This window comes from Astatotilapia calliptera, chromosome 11 (assembly GCF_964374335.1).
Source record: "Astatotilapia calliptera chromosome 11, fAstCal68.1, whole genome shotgun sequence".
Taxonomy (NCBI): Eukaryota; Metazoa; Chordata; class Actinopteri; order Cichliformes; family Cichlidae; genus Astatotilapia; species Astatotilapia calliptera.
In genome coordinates, this window is record NC_137432.1 from 34,552,522 (window position 1) to 34,572,769 (window position 20,248).

The following is a 20,248-nucleotide window of genomic DNA, read 5'->3' on the forward strand; positions in this document are numbered from 1 at the left end:
CAACCCAGATGCTTGGCATGGGCCGAACCGCCCAATGGGAGCCATCCAAGAGCTGTGGATGGCTATGATATGTTTCCACCGAGGGCAATTTCAATCATGTGGAATTTCGATGGATGAAAAGAATGTGTCTCGCCGGGGGTGGACTGAGCAGGAGAGAATCAGACTGCTGCCTTCACACATTACCTCATCTCATAGTCGAAACAACAAGGCGTTCTTCTTTTTTAATGAAATGTACCTAAAAAGATTTCAAGGGTCATTCATAGAAATCATATTAAAACATTCTACTCCTTTGTTGAAAGGTCTGGGTTGTGCAAAAGTTCTTGTAAGAGTAAAAAACTTTTTCACTGTTTATTGTAAACCACCTAAGGTTTGTTTGTGGTGTTACTACCACAAGCTCTTTGCATTTTTGCTAAAATATTATTCGAGGTAGATGTTTTCTCATTGGACATTCACTACACAAAACATCAGTGATATTCACAAAACTTCAGAATATTATAAATGATCCATTTTTGACTACATCCAGGCAGAAATGGTTTTAAGAATTATAAATGAAATAGTAATTATCCCCTGAAGTTCACATGGTGGGAATGTGTTCTCTGAGAGTCAAGAAGGCTCCATACCTTTACTTTGAGACTTAACTTTGAGGAATTTTTGAGAGCTCATTACTATCATCAAAAGAGTTAAAAGGCCTATTTCTCCAGAATCTTGGTCACTTGTACTTAGTTACCTGTAAAAACAAAAGACAAAAAAGCACATAAACCTACAGCAAATTCACTTTTTTCTCTCTCTGTTTATTCAATTGCAGTTAAGAAAATAACGTTTCAAATATAAAAAGAAACAAAAAGTTTATGAGTGAAAACACTGGTTAAACTAGGCAAGCTAATTCTAGCTCACAATTAAGGAGCCACAGTTTACAAGTGCAGATACATTTGCAGACTAAAAAAGGTGACCAAGAACTAAGATCTTAAAACAACAGCCAATCATTATAAAGTATGTATATGATGGTGCAATATCTCATTTGTTATCAGAGTTGGACACATGTTGGTCTTAAACTTAACTTACAAGCTTACATTGAATCTCAGTAAACTATAGAGACTGATGCAATGGAAGACCTCATTGTGGGCTTGTGTGCCCACATTATGACTGAAACTAAGCTGATCACGTGGACTTGTTGCTAAAAGATCTTTATAAACAGTTACTTTTACTGAAACACAAGAAGGAGAAATGATCTATACATCCACTGTCTGAGCTGGGAGGAAGTCTGCTATTTATTAGCAAAGTGAGCAAATTAAATACAATTGTAGCCAGTTACACTTTGTTTCTCTGAGGTATTGTTCTTGTTTTTATCAATACTGTGGTTACAGAGTATATTACTACCAGGAAGGAAGGTAGGTACACATTAGCCTACAGTGTAGGCTATGGTATAGAGCTATGAATTACTGTGAATCAAGCCTTACATAACTGGCAATGGATGTAAGCTGGGCAGTGTAATTTAAAATGAACAGATATCAGAGATATATGGCTGGAAAAAGACACCAAAATTATGGTTGTATTACTCCTTCTACTCTTCAAGTGTCATCAGCCTCAAACATTGTCAACATTGTGAGTTTTACAATTCATAAAAAACTGTCATGATGTCAAAGGCATTCATTATAGATGGCACACACCACAACACACCTCAAATCAGAGGGTTAAAAGCTCGCTGATGAAGGATTACGGTAATTTTTAATGTAGACATGTTGTTTTTTTAATTCGCTCTGACTACACTGCCTTGATGGTTTTGATTAATATGGCGAGGAAATGTTTGTGAGCAAGACATGTACAGCGATTCATCTGCAAAATAATCCAATCATTACCAACTAATGACGGGGGGGTGAAAAATGATGTGTGCCTGCCGCGGCTCCCCAACATGCATCAGGGCCCCACAGACGCAGAGGATTGGAGGCCCCACCTGTCACTGCGATGCAGTAATTGCATTGTGGGCTCTCTCCTCTCCTCAGCTCAGTTTCCTCTCTTCCCCATCCACCGCCGTTCAGCTGCGCAGACAATGCTCGTCTTAATGAAGCCGTCTGACGAGGTGGCAATTACAGACTTCTGTCACTGTCACCGGGGGCAACAGGGAAGGAGGTGGAGGGGGCGAGGGGGTGGCGTAGGATATCTCCCCCCTGAGGGCTTTTCCACACCCGCTGTGTTACGCTGGATGGCAGGGTGGCTAAGCTGCTGTCAAAGGCAACTGGAGAGCACGAGCTGGATTAGAGGTTTACTGTATGAGTGATTGTTAGGAGTGAAGTGATGCATTACAGCGTATGGAGATGTCTGTGGATTGATGGATGATCTGCTGACACTTCCACGTACACTTAAAAATGGAGAAGTGCTTCCATGTGCAGTTAGAAAACTTGACTCCTTTGACATTTTCTGGGTGATTCCTTTCAAGTATTTTTCGCCCGTTGAATTAGCACAAATTTTACATATTAAAAATCAGTTTGCTTGGCATCATCAGGACTTCCCACCCTCATCTAATGACTTATGTCTTCTGTGGCTGTGGAAGAGCTTGTTAAAGAGATTAGCCAAGAAGTTAGCTAATGCTATTAAAAACTATCATAAGCAAACCGACACGAATAACCTTAATTTGGCTAACGATAGACCCCATGTGATGATACATTTGGTACATTAAATAAATTAATAACGAAAATGCCTTTTTCCCCTCCAACTGTGGCATGAAAACAACATGATCAATAAGTTGCAATGTTGATTCTGAACTAACATTTTTATGATAACGCAGGAACAACACCAACACGATATCACTATTCATTTTGCCATCTCACTATGTACAGTGATAAAATAAACATAAAAACTATAACATGATAAGTTTACATATATGTCTGTGTACAGACTTGAGCAACATGAAGTACCTCAAGGCTGGTAAAAACCATCTGTAGGATCCGTAGGATGGATTTTGCTGGGGGTTGTAACAGTCAGCATGACAATAAGCAGGCCTACCTTATAACTCGCTACTTAATGGGTCTGCATTTACCTTTGGTTTAGAGGTTAAAGCCAGCCCAAACTTCTAAAATTAACAACCATATTGTGGTTGAGGCTTCAAAAACTGTGATTCACAGACTAGGCCCTTCTTTTGTATGCAAGCTAAACATTTACCAGGTATAAACAGCCCAGTGAAAGTCACTATGTAGTATTAAAAAAGGACCAAGCTTGCTTTCCATGCTTTCATCTCATCACACTTTAAGTCTGCTGTGAACTTCTCTCCTTGAACTTCAGCCAGAAGTCCCTATCGGCCTTCATCTCATTTAAAAATCAGCTGTCAGACTTAACAAATTGTCTCCACACTGGCTACCTCAAATTGATTTTAAACTTTTATTAATTACCTTTCAGGCCTTACGTGGCCTTACTCCCTACTTATTAACTACATTATAGATTTAGTCACTCTTTATGAACCGAGATGCCGCCTGGGTCAGATTCTCCAAACTGCTCCCGGCACCATCTCATTACTGAAGGAAATTGGGCATTTTCTGTTAGCGGTTTAGCAGAGGAACTGAGGTTAGCAAACTCAGCATCCACCTTTAAATCACTACTCAAAAAGTAATATAAAGAAGTCAAGTCAAGTCAGCTTTACTTATATAGCACATTTAAAAGACATCAAGTGTCAGCCAAAGTGCTGAATAGAGGGATAATATCCACTCTCTTAAGATTACTATTACAAGTATTATTTTTGTGCTTAAAGCTGCAGCTAAATAATGGACTTAGAGGTGCAGTTTACGCCCAAACTTTCCCAGGTGACCGCCAAATGCCAGAAGAACACATTTGAAAAACTCAGCAACAATGTCCTGAAACCACAACTTCATTACTTCAAAAAGAAGAAAGGAAAAAACAGCTCAAACCTAGTTAAGAGTAGTTTCATGTGAGTTTCATGCGAGTTTCATGCGAGATGTAGGTTTGTGGATTCCTTTTTGAGTAACAACTTCATGATTTCTAGAAATGCTGCAGCTTTCTTTTTTTTCTGTTGCTGTAAACATGAGACGTTCATAGAATTCATTTCAATTTGATTTGTCTAGTCTAATATCACATGTAAAAGGTTCAAAGGGCTTCACTGGCATAAAAACATACTAAGACATGGTTTCTATCTTTCATCTTAAACTCAATTTACCTCGCTGTTATGGGGTGACATCAGTAGACACATTTGTGAAATTTGGGTGAATCGATCCTGCAGCTCAGTGCTCATTTTGAACTGCTCTTTTGCATTAACTTTTATTGTAGGCTTTAAGCTTGTAAACGGTTACATTTTTAGCGTTTGTTCCACCGCATCCCGTCACATTCAGTGTAACAGTGATGTAGGTTTGTTCACGGCCTCGCTAACAGAAATGAAGCGATTTCAACAGTGGGTATTAAATTGGACTTGAATTCCTGCACAGGTGCCATTACAACTCAGTCACAAAACAATAACTTACCATAAATTCTTAACCTCGCACAGCTGGCGGTGTCTTTACTTGAACAGCTCCAGACATTAAGAACACAATTAGGTTAGCCAAGCTTTGCTGAAAAATTATGCAGAATTAGAGATTCCTCTGGTTGCAGTGGTATCAAAAAAGCCATGGTGGCTAAAATGGAAATGTGCATAAGAGGCTTAAAGGCATTCCAATTCTTAATGGTGATGTGATGGATGTAGTACAAAATGGCGTTGCAGGCCTGGATAAATGGTTGAGTACAGATATAGCCCCCTTACAAGATAAACCTGCCTCTGTGTTCCACGTTAATGAAGACAAGCGGAGAAAGTTTTGCCAGAGCTCATTCAAGTCCTTTGAGGTCACCAAAACTTTGCTGAATCTCTTTATCTTGCTCTTAAAATCACTATATATAAATACCATCAAGTCATAGAGAAATTGTGTATTGCTAATTTATCATTAGCAGCAGACCACCTTTCTTGAGCCCATATTTATGTGGTTGGTATGAATCAGAATAGATATGTGTTAATAATTAATAAATACAGTGCAGCTAACGCATTCGCCGCACTGCAGTTTAACATTCCCGTGGTTAAAGTAGCGCTCGCTTGGACAAAAAGTTAATTGAATCATTCTTGCTACTTCATTGTTTTCATGTCTCCAGTGAAGCTTAAACTAACGCTGTTTGTAATGTTCTTTAAATCACACTCTCAAACGCACACACACACACAAATGCTCCCTTTCACATCATTACAGGTGTTCCCTGGTGTCGACAAACTGTACATGTTGCCATGGATTCATCATGCCTACCTGCCCTATGTAATTATGTAGAGAACCATGACATTGTTCTTGAACAAAACAAAGTAGAGTAAATACTTCCTCCATCCTTCCTGTTTGCTTCTTTGTCGATATAGAAGGGAGTGTCTTCTCTTAATCTTTCTAAGAAAATGACTGTAGGGAGGAGATTAACCAAACAATATGTAATATTTATATAGTGTCACATGAGCCATATCAGCTTAGAAAAATATATCTATAGTTTTACCTTTTTAAAATAAAATTGCCTTAAATGAGCACAATGTTTTAATAGAAGATGATGATCTTATAATAATAATAACTTTATTTATACAGCACCTTTCAAAGCACAGAGTTACAAAATGCTTCACAGTTTGTTTTTTAAAAAGCCACAAACTGAACATAAGTGTACATGTTAAAACATACAGACACATAATCACACACATATTCAGCCATACTGATGGACATTCACTCCAACATGAACACATACCTGCATGTGTGGTTTCAAACTTTGGCAACAAACGAAAGGCAACAGTTTAAGGAAAGGCTAACCTGAAAAACTGAGTTTTCAGCATTGGCTTAAAAAAAATAACAGCGTCAGCCAGCCTGAGTAAGGCTGTTCCACAGTTTGGGCATTACAACCTCAAAAGCACAATGACCTCTGGTATTAAAGTCAGAGTAGGGGCAGTTCAAGATGGTTGACTGACAGAGAAGGTTTGATTTTTGCAGTATGTCTCATATTAAATAAACTAGACTGGGTAACCTTTGAGATAAGAGTTCCAAAATTCAGATGCTGCTCAAAAGTGATACCAAGGTTTTTAGCCGATAATTCGAGGTTATTGCTGAAGGGGCTGATGTGCTTGACTAACTTCCTTGGAGAAACTGCCTCGGCTTAGCACTAGAACCTCAGTTTTACTAGAATTAAGATAGAGGAAATTAGGATACATCCGATTACTAATATCAGAGAAACACTTATTGAAGCAGGAGAGGCTGTTGAGGCTGTTGGGCTTCACAGAAAAAATATAACTGTGCATCATCTGCATAGCAGTGGTAGGAGATTCCATTAAAACCATTGATTAGTTGGCCCAGAGGCAACATTTCTAAAGAAAACAGAACTGGTCCAAGGACTGAGCCCTTGGGCACTCCACATATGAGCGGTGCAAATGAGGACATTCATAGATTAATATGAACTCTGAAGTGTCTGTTTGATAAGTATGAAGAAAACCATTTGAGAGCAGTACCAGTGATGACAAAGCAGTTTTGTAATCTGCTAATAGCAGCAGCATGATCAACAGTATCAAAGGCTGCAGATACGTCGAGCAGGACTAAAGTGGAATGTTCACTATTATCCAAGCTCATAAGGATATCATTAGTAATGTTCAATATGCTGTTTCAGTGCTGTGGTTGTAACTGGGTTGGATGTTTCCTTCAATAATTTGAAAGAGCTGACGAGCACCTCTGGGAATTCAAGAACTTTTCCCTTGGTGAGAGGGCACAACAGCCACCAAGTTTGAGCCAGATCTCAGTGACAAAGAAAATATCCAACTTTTGAGAGGTGACAAAATTGTTAAGGCTGAATGATTTATTGGATGAGAGTCTACTGTTAAAAAGGGCAGTAACTGCAGGAGAGGGACAAATAATTGAGAAACACATTGTATCTCTCACTGTTGTGATATGATTGATGATTATCAATGGGTCCTCTCTCTTTAGTCCAGAGGGTGCAGCGCCCATGTTTCACATGTTGACGTCAGAACAGTTTCCCACTTTGCTTCATTCCCTTTTAAATGAGCTTTGGGTCAGCTGCAGCTCTAACCTGCATTTGTGGACAGCACCGTGAAGACAGTGTTCACAGACAGTGATTTCTGGGAGGTTACCTGAGCTCATGCAGTGCATGATTTCCATCACAGACTCATGCCTGAGGGCCCAAAGATCAGAGGGATCCAATACTGATTTTCAGCCTTGCGCACAGAGATTTCTTCAGATTCTCCAAACGTTTAAATTATTAAATATTAAAAGACTTGTAATTTTAAATTGAGGAAAATTATTCTGAAACTCTTCCACAATTTGTGTGCTACAGATTAGTGAACCTCTGCCCGTCTCTCCAAGTTTTCTTTATACACCCCAATCGTTTTACAGACCTGTTGCCAATTACCGTAATCAGTTGTAATACGCTCCTCCACCTTTGCTGCATCAAATTCAAAATGTGCTAATATTTTTCTTAAAATGGTGCATTTTCTCTCTTCAGACATTTGATGTTTTCTGTGTGTTATCGTGAATAACATTCTGCACAGCGTCTCAACTTTTTCATAATTGTGTTTGTAAATATTAGATCACACACAAAAAACTCCCACTTTTGTGTATTTATTTTTTGTTGTTGCTGTCCGTGTTTTTCTTCAGCTAAAGAAATATCATGATGTCCAACATTTTTACAGCAGCTGGTAAACCAGGCTCACAGGTTGTTATGGTATAAGCCCCCATGCTCTTTTTGTTCAGGTTTGACCAGTATGGTTTCTGCACCCTGCTACATGAGGCTGCCAAAATTCCACCCAGACATCAGATTTATTTTTGTCATGATGCAAATAATTCCTAATCAGCTTTTACCCCCTCGGCTGACACTAAACTCTCCACATCGAACTATTGGTGTTTCGTGTTTTCCGCTGGTGTTGTGTATTCTGCAGGGTGCCACTGCGGAGGCTACCATACCTGTAACATATGCTAGGTTGCTACTATCCACCTACTCTGATTTTATTGCATATTGAAGAAGCTGAGATAGAGGAAAGCAGTATGTTGTTTTTGATATAAAGACCATTTCATATCTACAGTTAGCAAGTTTTAAAAACAAACCAAGTCATGAAGATACTGAGGTTAAACTTTGGTAAGTAACCTTACCAAGGGTCACTTCTGCCAGAAAGCATTTTATATTTTAATAATTTTAAATCTGAGATAGCAAGATTCAAAAATATTGGTACTGAGTCACCAATCCAGCCCAAACACAGTCCCTCTGGGTGTCAAATATTCCTCCAAGCACACCACTTCAGGTTAGAGAAACACTATCCAGGAGGAGGAGGAGTTTAGCACCTTGATGCTTCCTGAATGTACCGAATTGGTTGTTCTCGGATCCTTTGAGTGACAAAATGTAGTGCACGACACAAATAATAAATGAAAGGAAATATATGACACAGTTGTTGTTTTAAGGACGGTGTGTAGATGAATTTATACCGTTTTGAAACTGCCTGACCCGAGAAGCCTGTGGAAAAAATTCAACTACGGGAACTCTGCTATTTTTGAAAGACGAGGGTTTTAAAGGAGTCATTTAATTGAACTAAACTTGGTGAACTTTTTAAGAAACTACCAGAGGCCTCATTATTTGAACTGGCATCCACCCAGTTAGATATCAGAGCCATATTACCTGCAGTGGCTCATTAGAAGCCCTCGGTTCACTCAGACATAGACAGACCATTGTTTTAAGCAGCGCTGCCCTGCATGTCTAGGTTGTCTGTGATTGACTAATGAGTGCACAATCAAATTGAGGAGATGCAAGGGCAGAGAGAGTTCAAACTTTAACTGAGTTTCTGCAACTCTGCATCTTTCTGCTACTTCTTTCCTCAACTAAAAACCTACTGAGTAGCAAATAATATTTCTTGACAGAAACAGCTTATGCTTGACGATGAATTGAAATGACTCACAGTTAAAATCCCCCTAAAATATTAGCACATGGAGTTACCTTGGTTTCTCTCTCATCTCTCTGTCTCTGTCAATGATTCATCTTTTTCAAGTTAGTGAAAATTTCCCTGTTGCTTTCCACCCAGTTACAGCAGACAGCCGTGGCTAAATCCCTCCCACGTATTTTGCACTAAATTACCAGTAATCAATCTCTTATTAGTTATCACCTTATCCTGATACTCCGACTTTCGTTTTCTCTTTGTACGTCAGCACTAAACTCTGATTGACAAACTTCAGAAGTGGACCCGAAAACGTCGCTGCCCGCACACATTACTCACACGTTAACTCTGCAGCTTGCAAGGCTGTGCGTTAGTGTGTAATAGGCGCTATTAATAAAGCCAAGCCATGCGTGACTCGACTTTCTCTCTGCAGCCTCCTCTCATGGTTGACTTCTTACCGGGGATTCAGTTGTGTGAGTTTGGATCAGTCTAATCACATTTGTTTAATTAAGCACAGCTAATAGACTCTCCAGGAGATAGGGTGTCTCACTGTGACGGCAGCGCTGCTCTGAGATGCATGTCAAACACAGAGGCCTAGACGCTGTAGTTCCCCTAGCTCTGTGCTGGTTGACATGCCCGACATCCAGCCGTGTTTACAGACTTGACACGACCAAGCTACGGGTTAAATGTTGCGTGGATGGATGCCAGAGGAATGCGTAACTTTTTAACAACATACATGCTCTTTAGCCTCCTTTCTATGACAGAAAATCCAACTGTTTGCGGGTGGTATCATCCTAAATAATGTGTAATATTAAGATATATAATTACACGACTGCTTTTTTGCAACATATAGACACTTTAACCGACCCTTGACCAGATGTTCTTAACACCTGGTGTTTCTTTGTTCCTTTGACAGAGACAATATGGTCATTTTATATATTCCAGCTGCATTAAAAGCATATTTTATAAAACTGTGAATTCACATGAAAGGCATGATGTCGTCTACACATAAGTGATAATAAACCAGATCTCAGAGCAACAATACTGCACTGTAGAAATATTCCATTCAAAGTGCTCATTTCACTTTTACATTGTTTTCTACTTATATGAACACACACAAATATTTGAATGATTCATACTTACGGTCCCAGGTGAACTGCATGACACTGATAACACTGTGTTGTGTCATTGTGTGGACTTTAATTTGTTAGTTGTCACTCATTTAAACATTGCACACTGCAGACACACATGCCTCGTGGTAATGGCACTTCCCAACGACATTAGCCTCCCTCAGTGGGTCAACTGTTCATGAAATCCAATCTGATCAACATCTGCAGCCCCACCCAAAGGCTCTGATGTTCTAGAGACAAATGCTACAGGATACTCCAGAGGTCCTGGGGAGGGTTACACACTATTAGGTAGGTGAGTTTAATGTTGTGTCCTTTTTAAACAGTTAGTTCAGAGCACTGATATGTATCAGAGTGAAAGACTGAAATATATCTGATTTTCTACTTTCCTTTAATCTTTGATTCTTTTTTCAGCTGTTGAACAATTCAGAGATTATCAAAGTGAAACTGTGTGACACGTTTAGAGCAGAAATGCCTCTGAAAGAGCTACGAACAACCCAACGACATCCAAAATATGACAAAGAGCTACAATCGTACATCGTAATTTCATATGCACACTGCCACCAACCAAGAGCCACTCTTTAATGCTGCGTTGGATTTTTGTAAATAGAATTCTTGGACTTTCAGACTCTTCTGATTAAAGTTTTCCTTCAACAAGAAAGGCAAGTGTTTAAAAACAATGTTGCTTGAAATAGAGAGACAAAACCCTCCAGGAAAAGGAGAAAGTCAGTAGGCACCCAGAGTAAGTTAGGGAGGAGGGTGGGATGGATGAGCCCATCAAACATCAGACTGAGGAGACAGGAGTTTCCCACTGACAATAAACATACTTTTCTCTGACACTAATCAGGTAGTAGTTTCTCAACTTTAAGAAGCTGATGCGTCACCATTATCAGTACAAGGACTGTGGATAAGAGAAAAAAAGAAACAAGGGACAAAGAACACAGTCTTTTTTTGACAACCACTAAAGTCACAGCTGTTCCCGATGATCCAAACTACTTCACATTCTCTCTGGGGATCAACAGACACAATGTGATATAAATTTAAAACTCAAAACTTTTTGCTCAATTAAGCTTTAAAAAAATCCTCCTTATGATCCTCCGTGATCCTAGGATCAGTTTGAGGTCAAGAGTTTAACACTGCAGGGCTGGAGATGGTTTCATGATGTTCACATTACCAGGATGCTCAAGGAAAAGAAATCCCACTGTGCCCCTCACTGCATAACTGACACAAGATCTTAATGTGTTACACAGAAAAACGAGCACATCGGTATACCTGAAGAAAATTTGTGATCACAGAGTCCTCTAACATCTGGGCAGCTGCCACCAATGTTCAACTGACGCTCTCCACGTGCAGTAATGTACTAAGTGACATTAAGCTGCCACATCTGACGGGAGAGTTCACACCGGAAAGTAATTACTCTTCTGGGCTGTTTTCTTTCGCCCAGCTGACTGACATCCCATTAACAGCTGTAGGCGTGTGCGCTTTGGAGTTGCTGCTGCGGGTCAGCTTTTGTTGTTCTGATTGGTTCTCATCTCCACTGTCCTCGTTGGCAGCACGCAAATGAGGATTAATAGTGTTTCATTTGAGAGGTGAGCTTGTGAAGTATACTCCTCTCTCAAAATGTGAAGAGATGCTGTAAAGAAAAGCAAGGAAAAATTGCACTTCCATTTCGATTCCTGCCGAGGAGATCAGAGGAGGAGAAAATGTGGGAAGCCAGTGTTTACCCTTGGATGAAGCCAGGTAGACAAGTCATAGGTAGACAGGAATCCTTGTTAATCTTTAAAAGGTGAAAGATTATAAAAGATCTATTGAGGAAAGTTACAAAGGCTAACCACAAAACCAGAGCTTAAAAAAGAAAACACACCCGCACACAAAGTGGCTGAGCATTCCTGATTTAGACGAGACGTCTGTCTTATAGCTCTTGGGCATCTTTCTGAGACAAATTACTTTGAGTAGTCAATAGCCTGTAATTAAAATATACCCACTTGATGGAGACGCAACAGTGTCTCTCTATTTAGTTATGGGTTGGAAAGATTAATTCTGGGGTGTATAACCCTTGTAATTTTGCAAGTGCTGTTTATTGTTTTCAGAGAAAATTTTTTTAGTGCAGACGATTGAAATGTCTCAGCTCAAGGTCTGCTTTGATTTGCTTGCGCTTCACACACACTTGGTCCTCTCTTTGTGCTTTATATGTGCCCTACTCATGCTTCAGCAACATAGATGCACATTAACAATTTGTATTAATGTTTTGGAACACATCCACAGCTCTCGCACATCGCTGCTGCACTAATGTTCTTTGTGTTTGAATCCAGAGGTCAGGGTTTGCTGTTTTTTTACTCTCAGAAATACTGGTAAAAGCTGCTGGATGCCAGCATATTAAACCCAAAGAATGAAAAGAGTCTTATAAAGAGGGGCCATCATTTGCTGACCTCCTCTCCTCTTACTCTACCCTGTTTAACATGAAACTCACTGGTCCCCCTTGTGGTTAAAGTAACAACTGCAGCACATGTGGGCTCAGGGAGGCAGCAGCATGAATTGTTGAATAAAACAGAGGCTGCATTGAAATCACCAGCTGTTGTCCGTAATGATGAAAACATCCCCAACTTAGCATGAATTTATAATTATGCAAAAAGCAAATTTGAATCTCTTTACTGGAACTTTTCAATTCCCATTCAATCTCCCGGGAGAGAGCTGTTGTGAATCATATGCAGAGATTGTGTGCATCTGTGAGAGAGTGTGTGTGTGATTTTTTTCCTCCCTGTTTTTTTTTTTTTAATGCAGATCTCAGATACTTCATAATGAAACTTTTGTGGAGTCCCAAAACCACAACAAATGAACTTTTCTGAGAAGTATTTTCATATATGAGCTTACAATAATGACTCCAGTCCTTTACGTTCAGCGTGGACAACAAGAGAAACATTCCGATTTTTTTAAGACTAACTCTATCTTCATCTCACCTTCTGTTGCTCAGTTTCTTTTAGCTCCTTTCCCTCCCCTCACTAATTCTATTTTCACGGGGGTTTGTAAATTAAGTGTAAATGTAAATGGATCAGTGTGTTATTATGCTAAATCCAGCCAAAGAAACACGTTCGTATTGTAAGTAAACAGCTGCATTACCTGTGGGCTCCTGCACACCTGCTAGTGCATAGCAGTTAGCCTGTGCAGATGCAAACTGTCAATCATTTCACACACGCAGGCAAACAAACAAAGGCGTGCATGTGACAAATGTGTATAAATGTGCAAGGTGCAAGAAAGTTCAAACACATGACACAAATTTAAAAAAAAAAAATTCTTGCAAACCACAATCTGTGATGCACACACACACAGTATAAAACACACTCACATTATAGTGTCACATCCACATGATCAGCAGCAGCTCATGCACATACACGATTGGCACAAATAAAGTCAAATATAATAAATTATTTTTGCATTAAACTCTTTCATCTTTTTTCTGATGCTGAAGGATATTGTTGGGGACGTTCAAGCACAACATGTAGAGGTATAAAAATAATTTCCTTTACTAAGTGTAATATGTACTTCATTAAGACTATTAAATTGAATTTACCATATGTACAGATGTTTCCCATCTATTTTCAGACTTCAGCAGAAAAAGCGACCTATATCTCTCTATATTGTATTTTTTTCACGTAAATACAGCACTCAGTATATGAAAATCAATTAAAATATCACAAATATATTTAGACGCTATCAGGGCGGAAAATAAAAGGTTTTTTCTCTCTTCTTCTTTCTCTGTCAGCATCCTCAGTGTCTCGGCTAATTCAGCTTCTTACTGTGTTCTTAAAAAATATCCAAGACAACAAATAAAATGAAATGATCCTCTCTCTATGCTGGTTTTACAAATTTGCAGTCATTTAGTATATATATTTTTTAATTTCTTATTTAAACAGGCCTGTATTGACTTCGGTTGGTGGATCTGTCTGCGTGATGTCCGCAGTTAAGTTATAAGCGCAAAAAAAGCACACAGCAACAGCTTGCGTTGATAAAATCAAAGTGAGTGTGGTTCAGTAATGATGCATTAAAAATGTTCACTGCCGAATAGTCGGAATAATAATTATTTCCCACTAAAAGCCTTGTTTAAATTGGCGAAATTAATTGGAAAAATAGCTGTCGGCAAACACAGCAGAAGAACAGACTGCAGCATTAACACGCCTTTCAACCAGCATTGTTCAAACTTAATTATTCTTGAAAACTTTTTTCCCCCTTCCTTGTTTCCTATATTTTGGCGGCTTTCAGACAAATCAACCCATCTGCTTTAATAAACAGCTCTTTATGTCGATACGAGCATGTGATGTATACCAGACTGTACCGGGCAGTACGGTTTCATGCTCGGCTCAGGTGTGCGGGGAGGGAAAGCTGGCAGGTTGCCCTCCGCTATTAAAACAACAGGCTTTGAGTCGCTTCGGAGCAAAACGCACGCCGCTGCGCGCACTTTTACTATTTACCAGACTTTTTTTTCCTCCCTTCTTCTTCTTCTTGACATGCAAACATGTGGCGTGTAAATATGAAAATGAATGAGTGTGAGAGCTCTCCTGGCAGTGACTTCTCTCTCTCTCTCTCTCTCGCTCTCTCTCTCGCTCGCTCTCTGTCCCCGGAGAGCGGCGCGTCGGAGAGGAGCGGCTGTAAAAACCAAAGTGGGGCAATGAGACAAGCTGCGCCACAGCTGGCAAATCATCGATTTGAGCATCAGAAACGGGGAGGGGCGGTTCATTTACCTGCCACCCTCTCAAAGCAGCCCTCCTCACATGCCGCTACTCTACTCTCCTCTTCTTCACCCCCGCTGCCCGCAGCGCACGGTTGCTCGCGTTTCTGCGCTCCATCAGCCGTGTGCGCTCCCCAACTTCACTCCAACCTCCGCCAGTGCGGTTTCTACTTGACGACCCCCTCCTCCTCCTCCTCATCCGTAGGACTTTTGACTTTTTTTTTCTTTTTCTTTTTTTAAAAAAAGCAGTTCTTCCTCCCACAGAGCAGTCGCCTATTTTTGGATCTCTCGCCGTGGAGCAGTGACAAGAGATTGTTCAACTTTTGATGGAAAACAAGAGGTCGGGCGACTGCTGACTTTAAAGGTATGGTCTCTTACTCTAAACTGTTTCTGCTCAAGTGATCGCTGTCCGCTGTCATTCTGTCACATGCCTCTTTATTAGAGCATCTGCACGGGTTTGAAATCACATTTTTATTGCGTGTCACATTAAAAAAGGGGGTCTCCTTGGAATTAGAAGAGTGAGATACTCTAAATGAATTGAAAGCAATTTTGCAGACCTTCATCTTCCAAATCACTTAAAACCCGCAGACCAAAAGTGGCTGTAAGAATTTAATATTTCAGAGAGATTTTTAAAATAAAATAAATAAAATTAAAATCGAGATTGTGAGCGGTGACGCCGAACCTAAACGCACGCATTCAGAACTTTCTAAATTTAAACGGGCCCGTGTCGTTTCTGCACAAATAAGCAAAGCACTCGTGATATTCGCGGGGTTAAGTGCACCCATCTCCTCTAATTCATTTAACAACTTACTCTGCGTCGCAGCAGAGGAGGAGGAGAAGTGATGCAGCCATCGCCACCGCTGCTCCTGGCCTGACCGTGTCACAGAAAGTTGCTTAGTTTTCCGTCGAGTCGTGAATCTTGTAGAAAATACTAGACTTCAAAATCAGGCCTTCCTCTCTTACTTATAATGAAGTGCGTGCTATCAAACAGCTGACACGTCTATTAGAAATGAATCTACTGCAGCCCAACTGCCCATCTACTTTTACTACTTTTTATTAGGCCATTAGAGCCACTTCATTTATTTCCTCCACATACTTACCATTTAATTACGTGTCAACTTGCTTCAACATTTTTACTGCTGTGACATGAAACATTTTGTGTAACTCTTAAAAAAAACACTGACTGAGCCCAACAAGGTATAAAAAAGGTGTGAGAGACTCAGAAGGAAACAAACATTAAATGACTTTATTGCTTTCTTTCTGCTTGACATGGCGTGAGGCAGTCAGGAGGATGTGATGACAGAGTCGGCGTGGTAATGCTGTTTTGGTCTGCCTTATGGCTTTTGTCACAGTGCTGATAAAGTAATTTCAGGTACAACCAGACCTGTGTGTGTGTGTTTATGTGTGTGTTAGATAAAGAGATAGAGAATAGGGAGCAGTTATGAGAAGATGTATTAGTGTGCTCAAAATGCGTGGGCACCAATCTTCTGTGGTTTACAGGTTTTTAAAGGTTTCACTCTCTGTCTGTTCCTTTTGAAAAATAGCTGACATTTCACACAGCAGCAAGGCCAGTGGCTTTCACTCAGATATTCGAGATTATTTATATATAGATATCAGCATAAATACACACATGTAAGACAGAGTAGAGTTTGCGTTTAAGGCACAAGCAAGATGTGGCACAGGGGTGATCATTTGTGACAATTGTGCAGAGAAATTAATTTTATACAAAATAATAATAATCTAGCGGCGTTTTGCATTTCAGAGACCTGATCTGATAGCTTTCTGAAAAATAATAATTACTTCACGGTGTCACCGGTTGTTTACCATGTTGCTGCTGTAGTCAGGTCATGTGCGTTGCTCACGCACGTGCAAATTACAAGGTCAAGAGTGGCACTACTGCATGGGAAAAAGCAGGTTATGGCACAACACCGGTGATTTTTCTCCCTTTTATCTTTGCAGATCTGTGGCAGTTCAAGGTTCTGTGGCTTATCTGGTCAGTGCCTTAGACAGCAATGACAAACAGCCTTTTTCCTGTCTCGGGCTGCCATGTGTCACTTCTTGTAAAAGTCCTCAGACAACCAGAAGAAAGCCTCAACGGCAGTTTGTGAGCGTTGAAGCAAAACTTCTCGGTATTACTCCTCGCCTTCATTACAACCACTCCTTATCAGCTTGCGGTTGTGAAAGTGGCACAAAAAATGTTTGTGTACATACGATACCATGTCAATATGTTTGGCAAAATTTCTCCACTCGTTCTAGTTTAGCAGGAATGATAAGAATCAGAGTGTGAAGATGTCAGCGTTGCTTCATACTGCTGGGTCACACAGATCCAGCAGTAAAGCTTAAACATCTGTTACAGCTTATTAGTGCCTAATGAAATCCTCTGAATGTGTTCCCAGTTCTTACAATAACCCTACCGTGATTTACAATAAACCTACGATCTGAGAAGACATTTAAATATACTCACCCTTCTTCTTTTAAGTTACAGGTTTAACCTTGTTATACTCAGATTTTTCCCCTCAGAGCTTAGTTTTGTTTTCATTACGACTAATCGAAACTAGTGCACGCGGCATTTACTGTACTGTAGTAGTGTTGTAATAGCAGGAAATCAGCGTGTAGTGTGCACAAACACTCAGGGCTTTCTCACCGTCTTTTGCTTTTAAATCCCAGTGACGCTTCTGCATCACATCTCTTTTAATCATCAGTTTCAGGTCGTCAGGTCAAAGGGTTTCTTAGGACTGGCAGGATGACAAATTAAATCTTATCTCTCAGGTGGAGGTGGTGTTAGTTAAGTGTATATCAGCGTCTGCACGTTGCCGTGCTCTCGCTCAGTGTCAGGTTCACAGACTCTGAAGGGCAGGTTGTCAGGAGTGAGCGGGAGCAGAAAGTTTGTCCGGTGACCCCGAGACACCAATTAGCGTGGACATCGGAGAGCACAGGTTGTGATTTTTGTTGTTGTTTTTGCTGTGCAGTCTGCACTCAAATTATATTAGGAATGCTTCATCACTTTGCTTTAAAATTGAATTATGCTCTCAATCATCATTGCTTTCAGTAAAATTAGACAAAAAAGTTCAGGGAAAGAGGCTGTCCCTAAACACACAACAGACACTCCTATACGTCTCCATAAGCTTTGCTGTGTCGGCTGTGTGTCGTGGTTGTTGTTTGAATTCCTCCAGCAAAAGATGCTGTTTATTAACTCCCCCACCACCACCACCTCACTCGCTGAGTATTTGCTGGGAGTTTAGAGCTGGGCTGTTCCTCACTTTGCTGAGGCTGATATCTCAGGCTAAAACCATTAATCGTCTTTCTTTACCACCTCGATAATTATCGCTGTAGCAAAATAACAGCTCAGCAAACAGTGAAATTATACCTGTGGTAGGGAGCAGAGTAAATACCTGTTTAGCTGCCAGCAAATGTATTTATTAGACTGTCGCCAGTAAATAAGAGGCCTGTCTCGTTTTTTAATGTGTGGCTCTTTGGGGATTCCATCCCTCCACACTCCCCGCCATGCCTCCTCTGTATGAAATAGCTCTGTTATGATTGCTAATAGAGGAGAAAGATAACAATGATTCCCTCTTTTTTTCCCCGTTTTTTCTTTTTGGTGGCGTGTTACAACTAGTGTGGAATAAGAAAACGCTGGTGAGTTAATAATGACTGCTGCATTCCAGGGCTCAAAAATGTAAGAAAGCCCCCCCCTGTCAGTTACAGACATACCACCCTGGGTGCATGCTTTTAGTGTGTGTGATTCAGGAGTTACAGCTCATTTTGTCATTATCTGGAAAGTTCTCTATAAGAAAGAAACGGGGTGGGTTATGTTGTCCCGGCATGTTCAACTGCATTTATTTTGGCATATGCTTTGCATACTGTTGATCCAGATTCCTTGGCTTAGTGATAAAAGCATCATATTGTTTTTGGGTCCCCACAGTCAGCCCCGTTCGCTGAATGGCTTGGCGTGTCCTCCCTGGGACATAAAAAAATATCCGAAGTCCGTCACATTGGTTTTGTCACGCTTTTATGAAATGACATCCCTCTTATGTTAGATTTTTTTTTGGAGTTTGGAGTTGGGGGGTGTGTGTTCTTGTTCTTTATTGTGCTTCATGCTCCTGTATCAAATATAAATTACAGACGCAAACACATTCAAGTTTTCATGATTCAAATCATATTATTACCGGTCTAATCGTATGTTTTTTTTCTCAAGAGGGAAAAAAACCCTCATTGTCTTTCATTCGATGCTTGTCTTCATCCGATCTGTGTAGGTTTTTCTGAATCCTTTGTTCAGAGGGAGGAAAAAAAACAGCGATTTAGAGGAAAGCGCATCCCGCTAAGATCAGGTTGTTAATACCCACCCACATACCCCAATGAAACAATTTCAACAGATACTGTACTCTCTGTCTTACACACACACACACACACACACACACACACACACACACACACACACACACACACACACACACACACACACACACACACATTTGCCTTATCAACTGTTTTGTTCGTCAGTGGATGGATGATGCATCCTTTGACAAGGGATTAAATATGCAAAGAAAAATATGTAGATAAAGAAACACATCTTTAAGTCTGTGCTTCTTATTCAATACTTCTGCCTAAGCCTGAATATTAAGTGCGGTTTCCTTACACGCTTGCGTGCCATCTTTTTTCCCTTCAACTCACTGCAGCCTCACTTCTTGCACACTGAGGCGAGTAACACCATCCCGTCACCTGCCCTCATTTCCTTAACACTCCCCACAAGGCCAGGGGAACTGTGCCCTTCACCGCCTCTCACCCACTTCAGGAAAAACCCAGCGGGCCATGACAACCTTTCTCGCCCCTTCAGCGTGCCCTCTCTCACAAAGCCGTCTTCAGTATTTCTTTCTGCCTCTCACACACTAACACCCGTGTCTCTCTAACTCTATTAATTGTTTATTTTTTGCCGTCCACGAGGCAGAAATTAGAGTTTAATTATTTGATCATGTGACGACCGGCGTCCAGCACGCAGTGACAGAAAAGTAATTTCTCCAAACAGGGCCCTGCCTCTGATGCCTGTTGATTGTTCTATGACTAATTGGTTTTATAATTCGATAAAGGCGCAGAGGCGCAAGAGAGGGAGGGGGGTGATAAACAAGGCGGTGAAGGGTCCTCTGGGTGCGCCTGGGTGGGGATGTTGGCTTTGAATCGTTAGCGCAGATTCCCGTGAGGAGGCCTGACATGGGCTTGAACCGACACGGCGCTGCTCGGCGGTCATTACAGCCAATATTATCCTGATGGCGGGGGTCACGGGTTCGGGCAAAAGGCACGAACTTCCAGGGCAGAGGGGCCTCGTTACAAACGGCGCGGAAACACGCTCGCCACCACTGAGCGGATGTACATGTGTCTGTCTGTGTGGCGTGCATCTGTGTGGGAGCTGCACAGTGTACAGTGTACACCACACGCCATCGGGGGTGGCTGCTGGGTGTGGAGAGTTTTAACCTGAAAACAAGAGGTGGGAGTGCA

General features: G+C 40.8%; 1 protein-coding gene across 3 annotated transcripts in view; it reads left to right on the top strand.

Annotated features, from left to right (window-relative positions):
- The first annotated feature begins 13,770 nt into the window (after positions 1 to 13,770).
- The window catches only part of satb1b (SATB homeobox 1b), a 60,283-nt gene continuing 53,805 nt past the window's right edge, over positions 13,771 to 20,248 (top strand). For all 3 annotated transcript variants that reach the window (XM_026183864.2, XM_080308163.1, XM_026183867.2), the window contains exon 1: positions 13,771 to 15,122. The gene's annotated coding sequence lies outside the window, so the exon portion shown is untranslated. The remainder of the gene's footprint in view (positions 15,123 to 20,248) is intronic.